The 10,000-nt window shown below is 44.9% G+C and overlaps 1 pseudogene; it reads left to right on the top strand.

Annotated features, from left to right (window-relative positions):
* LOC114551719 (NLR family CARD domain-containing protein 3-like) overlaps positions 1–10,000 on the top strand; it is a 91,093-nt pseudogene that overhangs the window by 22,477 nt on the left and 58,616 nt on the right.

Below are 10,000 nucleotides of genomic sequence, written 5' to 3'. Positions count from 1 at the left end.
GTTAGCTCCAACTTTAGCTAGTCCGTTAGCTCCAACTTTAGCTAGTCCGTTAGCTCCAACTTTAGCTAGTCCGTTAGCTCCAACTTTAGCTAGTCCGTTAGCTCCAACTTTAGCTCCAACTTTAGCTAGTCCGTTAGCTCCAACTTTAGCTAGTCCGTTAGCTCCAACTTTAGCTAGTCCGTTAGCTCCAACTTTAGCTAGTCCGTTAGCTCCAACTTTAGCTAGTCCGTTAGCTCCAACTTTAGCTAGTCCGTTAGCTCCAACTTTAGCTAGTAGTCCAACTTTAGCTCCGTTAAACTTTAGCTAGTCCGTTAGCTCCAACTTTAGCTAGTCCGTTAGCTCCAACTTTAGCTAGTCCGTTAGCTCCAACTTTAGCTAGTCCGTTAGCTCCAACTTTAGCTAGTCCGTTAGCTCCAACTTTAGCTAGTCCGTTAGCTCCAACTTTAGCTTCCGTTAGCTCCAACTTTAGCTAGTCCGTTGGCTCCAACTTTAGCTCCAACTCCAACTTTAGCTAGTCCGTTAGCTCCAACTTTAGCTAGTCCGTTAGCTCCAACTTTAGCTAGTCCGTTAGCTCCAACTTTAGCTAGTCCGTTAGCTCCAACTTTAGCTAGTCCGTTAGCTCCAACTTTAGCTAGTCCGTTAGCTCCAACTTTAGCTAGTCCGTTAGCTCCAACTTTAGCTAGTCCGTTAGCTCCAACTTTTAGTCCGTTAGCTCCAACTTTAGCTAGTCCGTTAGCTCCAACTTTAGCTAGTCCGTTAGCTCCAACTTTAGCTAGTCCGTTAGCTCCAACTTTAGCTAGTCCGTTAGCTCCAACTTTAGCTAGTCCGTTGGCTCCAACTTTAGCTAGTCCGTTGGCTCCAACTTTAGCTAGTCCGTTAGCTCCAACTTTATGTGCTCCAACTTTAGCTAGTCCGTTAGCTTCCAACTTTAGCTAGTCCGTTAGCTCCAACTTTAGCTAGTCCGTTAGCTCCAACTTTAGCTAGTCCGTTAGTCCAACTTTAGCTAGTCTCCCAACTTTAGCTAGTCCGTTAGCTCCAACTTTAGCTAGTCCGTTAGCTGCTTTAGTGTCTCTCATCTTTAGCTCAGTGTTTTTCCAACTTTAGCTAGTCCGTTGTGCTCCATTTGTGATTCTCTCTCCAACTCTCCCGTGTCTCCAACTCAGCTGTGTGTGTGTGTGTGTGTGTGATGTGTGTCAGTGTTTTTCCTGTGTTTGCGATTCTCTCCACTCTGTGTGTGTCCGTGTGTGTGTGTGTGTGTCTGTGTGTGTGTGTGTGTGTGTGCCTGTGTCCATCTGTGTGTGTGTGTGTGTGTGTGTGTGTGTGTGTGTGTCTGTGTGTGTGTGTGTGTGTGTGTGTGTGTGTGTGTGTGTGCCTGTCTCCATCTGTGTGTGTGTGTGTGTGTGTGTGTGTGTGTGTGTGTGTGTGTGTGTGTGTGTGTGTGTGTGTGTGTGTGTGTGTGTGTGTGTGAGAGAGAAACGGGTTAGGCTACTGAGAATATTATTTCTCATTTGAATGTTTATGCCGCGGCCGGAAAATTAATTAATTAATTAATCCAGATGCATCGATTATTTGATTAATTTCAACACCTCTACTATACAGTGTTTACTAAAATGCTCCACATTACCAATGTTTTAAAGAAAAATGCCATTTGCAAAAAAGAAACATAATGTGACATAAATAATCTGCTGGTATGTATAGAGCATGTATGAGGAGGGATAAGGTTATGTAGGCTAGCCTCGATACCGCTCAAATAAATCAGCTGTTTGGATCACATCAGTTTATGGATTCTTTTACCAACTCCTACATTAGGCCAATGAGGTGGGACCAGGAAAGAACTTGCTTGGTCAATCAATGTCCACAATCTCTCTGCATTTCAGCGTTGTAAACCATTTATTTTCCTGACGGCCACCTCACTGTAGCACAAGCAATAAAGTCCATTTCATTTCATTTCATTTCTGGTTTAGTTCCATTAATTTTCTTTTGCACACAAATCAAACCTGACACGGTGAAAAGCTGTATGCTTTTCCCCCTAGCCACACACCTGTGTATCCCTGGCTGTTAATTACCTGTATGCCTTCCCAAAGGCAATGCTCCACCCATGCTCAAACGTAAAACTGCAGATTAATTAGCATCACCAACATGGTATATAAACAAAACAAAGTTCTATAAATCAGTTCACATCAGCTGTTTGGATGACATCAGCTGTTTGGATGACAACAATCATCAGCTGTTTGGATGACATCAGCTGTTTGGATCACATCAGCTGTTTGGATCACATCAGCTGTTTGGATCACATCAGCTGGATCAGCTGTTTGATCAGCTGTTTGGATCACATCAGCTGTGTCACTGACACTCAATAATGAAGTCCACGGACATAAAATAGCTAAAATCCATCCATGAAAAAAAAATATTCTTTTCAGGAGATATTTTAGTTATAACCAGATTAAATTAGCCAAGCAGTTTGGTGTTTTTTATATGTGCGGTTTATTACGTTTTGGAAAATTCCACGATCTCTACCGTTACAAAGCTAATGTTAGCTTAAGATGACTGGCTGACTAATGTTTAACAGGGAGGGACTACAAATCGTCTCTGTTGCTTTTCTTTTTTTTGACAGTGAATTGCCCCATAATGTGAATACAGTTTGGTTATAACTTTTATTTAGTTGGTAACCGTTGTTGTATAATCGCTTTATTACAAAAGATTGTTTGATTTAACGTCATATGATCACTTCAGTCATGCTTACGAACCTCGGCCCCAGCGCCTCGGTCCTAGCCGCATCACTGTCGTGCCAATAATGACGTTAAATCAAACCCTCTCGTGTAATATTGTTTAATTCAGTCATGATTAATTAGCATGTTTCCAACTTGTTTAGATTAGAGCAGCAGATATTTATATATGCTGAGAAGGGATTTCATATACCGTATCACCAAAAGTCCAGACTCAACATATAAACAATCGTTATTTGTCTTCTTATATGACATTTTTCTGAACGTTGAGCTTTATTACATCCAAACCACCCTTCTCATGTCAGGATTTAAAATTTAACAATTCAGAAATCTTTGTCTCCAAAGCATTTGTTCTTATTTATAATACATTGTAAAGCACAAAGTATGAACTATGGCTGAGATTGAGAACCTATTTTTTTTTTTTTTTTTAAATCTTATGTGAATTTGAATACTGGATGTCTTTTTACTCCTCATACAGTCAAAATTAGTTATCATGTTTCCAACTTGTTTAGATGTTAAATGTATTTTATATTCTGTGTCACCAAAAGTCCAGACTTAACATTTAAACACAATTATTATCTGTCTTCTTCATTACCGTCCCTCCAACAAAGCTCTGTAAGTGTGATTTATTCATCAATAAATACTCTGCTATCTTTCAACAGGAGATAAATATAAATAACTTGTTTCCTTCCTGTTGTCTCTTCAGACTGAGTGGCTGTAATCTGTCAGAGAGAAGCTGTGAAGCTCTGTCCTCAGTTCTCAGCTCCCAGTCCTCTAGTCTGAGAGAGCTGGATCTGAGTAACAACAACCTGCAGGATTCAGGAGGGAAGCTGATCTCTGATGGACTGAAGAGTCCACACTGCACACTGGAGACTCTCAGGTCAGGTCAATAATCTTTGAAAACACAGTATTGAAAAATACTTTGGAAACATTAAAAAAAAAAAAAAAAAAAGTGAATGTTTTCAAAGTAATTTATTCTGATTTATAATCACTTCATAAAGAATGAAATATATATATATATATATATATATATATATATATATATATATTGTATATATATATATATATATATATATATATATATATATATATATATATATATATATATATATATATATATATATATATATATAGAGAGAGAGAGAGAAAGAGAGAAAATCATTTGTATTTTAATATCCAGTGACTTTGATTACTGGACGTTTGTTTATTCCTGATTATACAACAAGTAGATCCGACCAGACAATCTGATTGATTTTGATTTATATGGAGGGCTTAGTTTTTATGAATGGTAGGAAGAGGATGAGAAGTGATTCATTGGATGAAACAACATTTTTACAACACTCTATAGTTAACTTTTACTGGAATAGTTTGGATCCATCCATGAAAGTATTTTTTTTCAGTAGATATCTTAGTTAAAACCAGATTAAGTTACCCAAGCAGTTGGTGTTTATATGTGTGGTAGTTATTACGTTTTTGGAAAATTCCATGGTCTCTACCGTTACAAAGCTAACGTTAGCTTAAAATGACTGGCTGACTAACGTTTAAAAGGGAGGGACTACAAATCATCTCTGTTGCTGTTCTTTATTTTAAGAGCTAATTGCCCAACAATATGAATACATCCATCCATCCATCCATCCTCGTCCGCTTATCCGGTGTCGGGTCGCGGGGGGAGCAGTTCCAGCAGGGGACCCCAAACTTCCCTTTCCCGAGCAACATTAACCAGCTCCGACTGGGGGATCCAGGCGTTCCCCAGGCCAGGTTGGAGATATAATCCCTCCACCTAGTCCTGGGTCTTCCCGAGGCCTCCTCCCAGCTGGGCGTGCCTGGAACACCTCCCTAGGGAGGCGCCCAGGGGCATCCTTACCAGATGCCGAACCACCTCAACTGGCTCCTTTCGGCGCAAAGGAGCAGCGGCTCTCTCCGAGCTCCTCACGGATGACTGAGCTTCTCACCCTATCTCTAAGGGAGACGCCAGCCACCCTCCTGAGGAAACCCATTTCAGCCGCTTGTACCCTGGATCTCGTTCTTTCGGTCATGACCCAGCCTTCATGACCATAGGTGAGGGTAGGAACGAAAACTGACCGGTAGATCGAGAGCTTTGCCTTCTGGCTAAGCTCTCTTTTAAATCCTAACAGTGCGATAGATTGAATGCAATACCGCACCCGCTGCGCCCGATTCTCCGACCAATCTCCCGCTCCATTGTCCCTCACTCGCGAACACAACCCCAAGGTACTTGAACTCCTTCACTTGGGGTAAGGACTCATTCCCTACCTGGAGAAGGCATTCCATCGGTTTCCTGCTGAGAACCATGGCCTCAGATTTAGAGGTGCTGATCCTCATCCCAACCGCTTCACACTCGGTTGCGAACCCGATCCAGTGAGTGCTGAAGGTCGCAGGCCGATGATGCCATCAGGACCACATCATCTGCAAAGAGCAGCGATGAGATCCCCAGCCCACCAAACTGCAACCCCTCCCCACCCCGACTACGCCTCGATATCCTATCCATAAATACTACAAACAGGATTGGTGACAAAGCGCAGCCCTGGCGGAGGCCAACCCTCACCTGAAACGAGTCCGACTTACTACCGAGAACCCGGACACAGCTCTCGCTTTGGTTGTACAGAGATTGGATGGCCCTGAGAAGAGACCCCCTCACCCCATACTCCCGCAGCACCTCCCACAGTATCTCCCGGGGACCCGGTCATACGCCTTCTCCAAATCCACAAAACACATGTAGACCCGGTTGGGCATACTCCCAGGCTCCCTCCAGGATCCTTGCGAGTGAAGAGCTGGTCCGTTGTTCCACGACCAGGACGGAATCCGCATTGTTCCTCCTCAACCCGAGGTTCGACTATCGGCCGAACCCTCCTTTCCAGCACCTTGGAGTAGACTTTACCAGGGAGGCTGAGAAGTGTGATACCCCTATAATTGGCACACACCCTCTGGTCCCCCTTTTTTAAAAGGGGAACCACCACCCCAGTCTGCCACTCCTTTGGCACCGTCCCCAGACTTCCACGCAATGTTGAAAAGGCGTGTCAACCAGGACAGCCCCTCCACACCCAGAGCCTTGAGCATTTCTGGACGGATCTCATCAATCCCGGGGCTTTGCCACTGTGTAGTTGTTTGACTACATCAGTGACTTCCGCCTGGGAAATCGGCGACAATCCCCCATTATCCTCCAGCTCTGCCTCTAACATAGAGGGGCGTATTAGTCGGATTCAGGAGTTCCTCAAAGTGCTCCTTCCACCGCCCTATTACCTCCTCAGTTGAGGTCAACAGTGTCCCATCCTTACTGTACACAGCTTGGATGGTTCCCCGCCCCCCCTCCTGAGGTGGCGAACAGTTTTCCAGAAGCACTTTGGTGCCGACCGAAAGTCCTTCTCCATGTCTTCTCCAAACTTCTCCCACACCCGCTGCTTTGCCTCTTTCACGGCAGAGGCTGCAGCCCTTCGGCCCTTCGGTGCCCTGCAACTGCCTCCGAGTCCTCCGGGATAACATATCCCGGAAAGACTCCTTCTTCAGTCGGACGGCTTCCCTGACCACGGTGTCCACCACGGTGTTCGTGGGTTACCGCCCCTTGAGGCACCTAAGACCCTAAGACCACAGCTCCTCGCCGCAGCTTCAGCAATGGAAACTTTGAACATTGTCCACTCGGGTTCAATGCCCCCAGCCTCCACAGGGATGCACGAAAAGCTCCGCCCGGAGGTGTGAGTTGAAAGTCTGTTGGACAGGGGCCTCCTCCAGACGTTCCCAATTTACCCGCACTACACGCTTGGGCTTACCAGGTCTGTCCAGAGTCTTCCCCCACCCTCTGACCCAACTCATCACCAGATGGTAATCGGTTGACAGCTCTGCCCCTCTCTTCACCCGAGTGTCCAAAACATACGGCCTCAGATCAGATGAAACGATTATGAAATCGATCATTGACCTTGACCTAGGGTGCTCTGGTACCAGGTACACTTATGAGCATCCCTATGTTCGAACATGGTGTTCGTTATAGACAATCCATGACTAGCACAGAAGTCCAACAACAAACACCCACTCTGGTTTAGATCAGGAGGCCGTTCCTCCCAATCACGCCTCTCAGGTGTCTCCATCATTGCCCACGTGTGCGTTGAAGTCCCCCAGCAGAACAATGGAGTCCCCCACTGGAGCCCCATGCAGGACTCCAGTCAAGGTCTCAAGAAGGCCGAATACTCCGAACTCCTGTTTGGTGCATATGCACAAACAACAGTCAGAGTTTTCCCCCACAACCCGCAGGCGTGGGGAGGCGACCCTCTCGTCCACCGGGTAAACTCCAACACAGCGGCGCCAGCCGGGGCTTGTGAGTATCCCCACACCCGCCCGGCACCTCACACCCTGGGCAACTCCGGAGAAGAAAAGAGTCCACCCCTATCCAGGAGTATGGTTCCAGAACCAAGACTGTGCGTGAGGTAAGCCCCACCAGATCTAACCGGTGGCGCTCCACCTCCCGCACCAGTTCCGGCTCCTTCCCCACAGAGAGGTGACGTTCCACGTCCCCAGAGCCAGCGTCTGCCGCCCGGGTCTGGTCCGTCGAGGCCCCTGACCTTCACTGCCACCCATGTGGCATCGCACCCGACCCCAACGGTTCCTCCCACAGGTGGTGGGCCCATGGGATGGAGAGGGAGTTGCCACGTAGCTTGTTCGGGCTGTGCCCGGCCGGGCTCCGTGGCAAACCCGCCACCAGGCGCTTCGCCGGCGAGCCCGCCGTCTGGACCTGGCTCCAGGCGGGGGCCCCGGGCTTCCTCCGGGCAGGGTCACTCCATCTCTGCTTAGCTTTTGCATTCGGGTTTTTGAACCATTCTTTGTCTGGCCCCTCACCTGAGACCACTTTGCCTTGGGAGACCCTACCAGGAGCACAAAGCTCCAGACAACACAGCCCTCAGGTTCACAGAGACACACAAACCTCTCCACCACGATAAGGTGATGGTTCACGGAGAGGATATGAATACAGTTTGATTATAACTTTTATTTAGTTGGAAACCATTGTTGCATAATCGCTTTATTACATGAGAGGGTTTGATTTAATGTCATATTATCACTTCAGTCATGCTTACGAACCTCTGCGCCTTCTCCGCAGCCGGTGGCTCAGTGGTTAGCACTTCTGCACCACAGCAAGAAGGTTTTGGGTTCAAATCCAGGTCATTCTGGGCCTTTCTGTGGAGAGTTTGCATGTTCTCCCGGGTTTGTCTGGGTTTCCTCTGGGTGCTCCGGTTTCCTCCCACCATAAAGACATGCATGCTAGATAACTAGGCCTACAGTTGAAAATTAGCTGGCTGCCTAACATTGGCGCATTTACAGAAATGTTGATTAATGTGCATTGTCCTAATCTAAATAAATCTCAAATAATGATGTTAAATCAAACCCTCTCGTCTAATATTGTTTAATTCAGTCATGATTAATTATCATGTTTCCAACTTGTTTAGAATAGATCAGCAGATATTTAAACATGCCGAGAAGGGATTTCATACACACAGTCATTATTTGTCTTCTCATGTGATATTTCTTTAAACGTTAAGCTTTATTAAATTGAAACCGACCTTCTCATGTCAGGATTTAAAATGTAACGATTCGGAAATCGTAGAATGTTTCCAGAGCATTTTGTTCTTATGTATAATATTTTGTAAAGCACAAAGTATGAACTATATGGATGAGATTGAGAACCTCCTTTTTTTTTTTTATCTTATGTGAATTTGAATTCTGGATGTCTTTTTACTCCTCATTCAGTCACAATTAGTTATCATGTTTCCAACTTCTTTAGAATAAAATAGCAACAATTTGAACATGTGTTTAACATGGATTTAATATTCTCTATCAACAAAAGTCCAGACTTAACACAAATGTTATGTTTTCATCATTACCGTCCCTCCAACAAAGCTCTGTTTGTGGGATTTAGTCATCAATAAATACTCTGCTATCTTTCAACAGGAGTTAAATATAAATAACTTGTTTCCTTCCTGTTGTCTCTCCAGACTGAGTTACTGTAATCTGTCAGAGAGAAGCTGTGAAGCTCTGTCCTCAGTTCTCAGCTCCCAGTCCTCTAGTCTGAGAGAGCTGGACCTGAGTAACAGCGACCTACACGATTCAGGAGGGAAGCTGATCTCTGTTGGACTGAAGAGTCCACACTGCACACTGGATACTCTCAGGTCAAGATTCATTAACACATTCAACTGATGAACATTTAAAATCTGATTAACTTTAGTTGATAAAACAGCTGACATCTAGCTTAGTGTCTGCTGATATGATGAACTTCAGCAGTAGTTATTAGACTCAGAGTTAATTTCCATGAGGATTTTTCATTGTTTACTTTTGTTTTTAAATAATTAAATACCACAGATGATTTTAAAGAGTTATTCTAAATCTGGACAACAAACAAACTTAAAACAAACACATGGCTCCACGTGTTGACAGGGTTCCTGTGTGTTGTTCTGTGTATTTGCAGTCTGTCAGGCTGTCTGATCTCAGAGGAAGGCTGTTCTTCTCTGGTCTCAGCTCTGAGCTCCAACCCCTCCCATCTGAGAGAGCTGGACCTGAGCTACAATCATCCTGGAGACTCAGGAGTGAAGCTACTCTCAGCAGGACTGAAGGATCCTCTCTGGAGACTGGACACTCTCAGGTACAAACACTGATGAACATCTCTAGGAACTAAAATGATAACTCCCATTTGTTAATAATTGATGTAGTTTGGACACATCTCTGTATGTCGAAGGAACTGTCCGTGGTTTTAAGAAACATCCTTTTTTTCCTCTTTTCCGGGATCAAATCAGTTTCAACTTGACAGAGAAAGGTCCAGGGCAGGTTTAGCCTAGCTTAGCTCATAGCAGTGTGCTTTCTACGCTGTGAGAAGAGTGTGTGGATGAAGCATTAATCTACTCTTTCGGCAGACTAGTTAGCAAGCTGTTTAACATGTCAGTTGCCGGTGCTGCGTGGCTCATGTGATCGAACATAGACGTACACTGATGCCTGGACCAATTATTGTACAAAGTTCCTCTTGTGCTTGGAGAGTACCGACTAAGTTCAAAAAGTCCCTCAAAACGCTTTTTCCTAGTTGCTGCGGTGCAAACACAATATATGTGTGTGTGAGAGTGATGTAATGTTGATGTTTCTCTGCAGAGAAAGGTCCAGTGTTGCACCAAATGCTTGCTCTTGGGGTAGTTGTTGGGTCTCTGTAAATGATAGTGTGGCAGTGGCGCCAGCAGCCATAATCCTGTTTGCACATTTCTTTCTATGAGACAGTCATCTAATGATAACAA

Source organism: Perca flavescens, unplaced genomic scaffold (genome assembly GCF_004354835.1).
Source record: "Perca flavescens isolate YP-PL-M2 unplaced genomic scaffold, PFLA_1.0 EPR50_1.1_unplaced_scaf_4, whole genome shotgun sequence".
NCBI lineage: Eukaryota > Metazoa > Chordata > Actinopteri > Perciformes > Percidae > Perca > Perca flavescens.
Note: the sequence above shows the minus strand (reverse complement) of the source record. Positions and strands in the feature narration are given on the sequence as shown.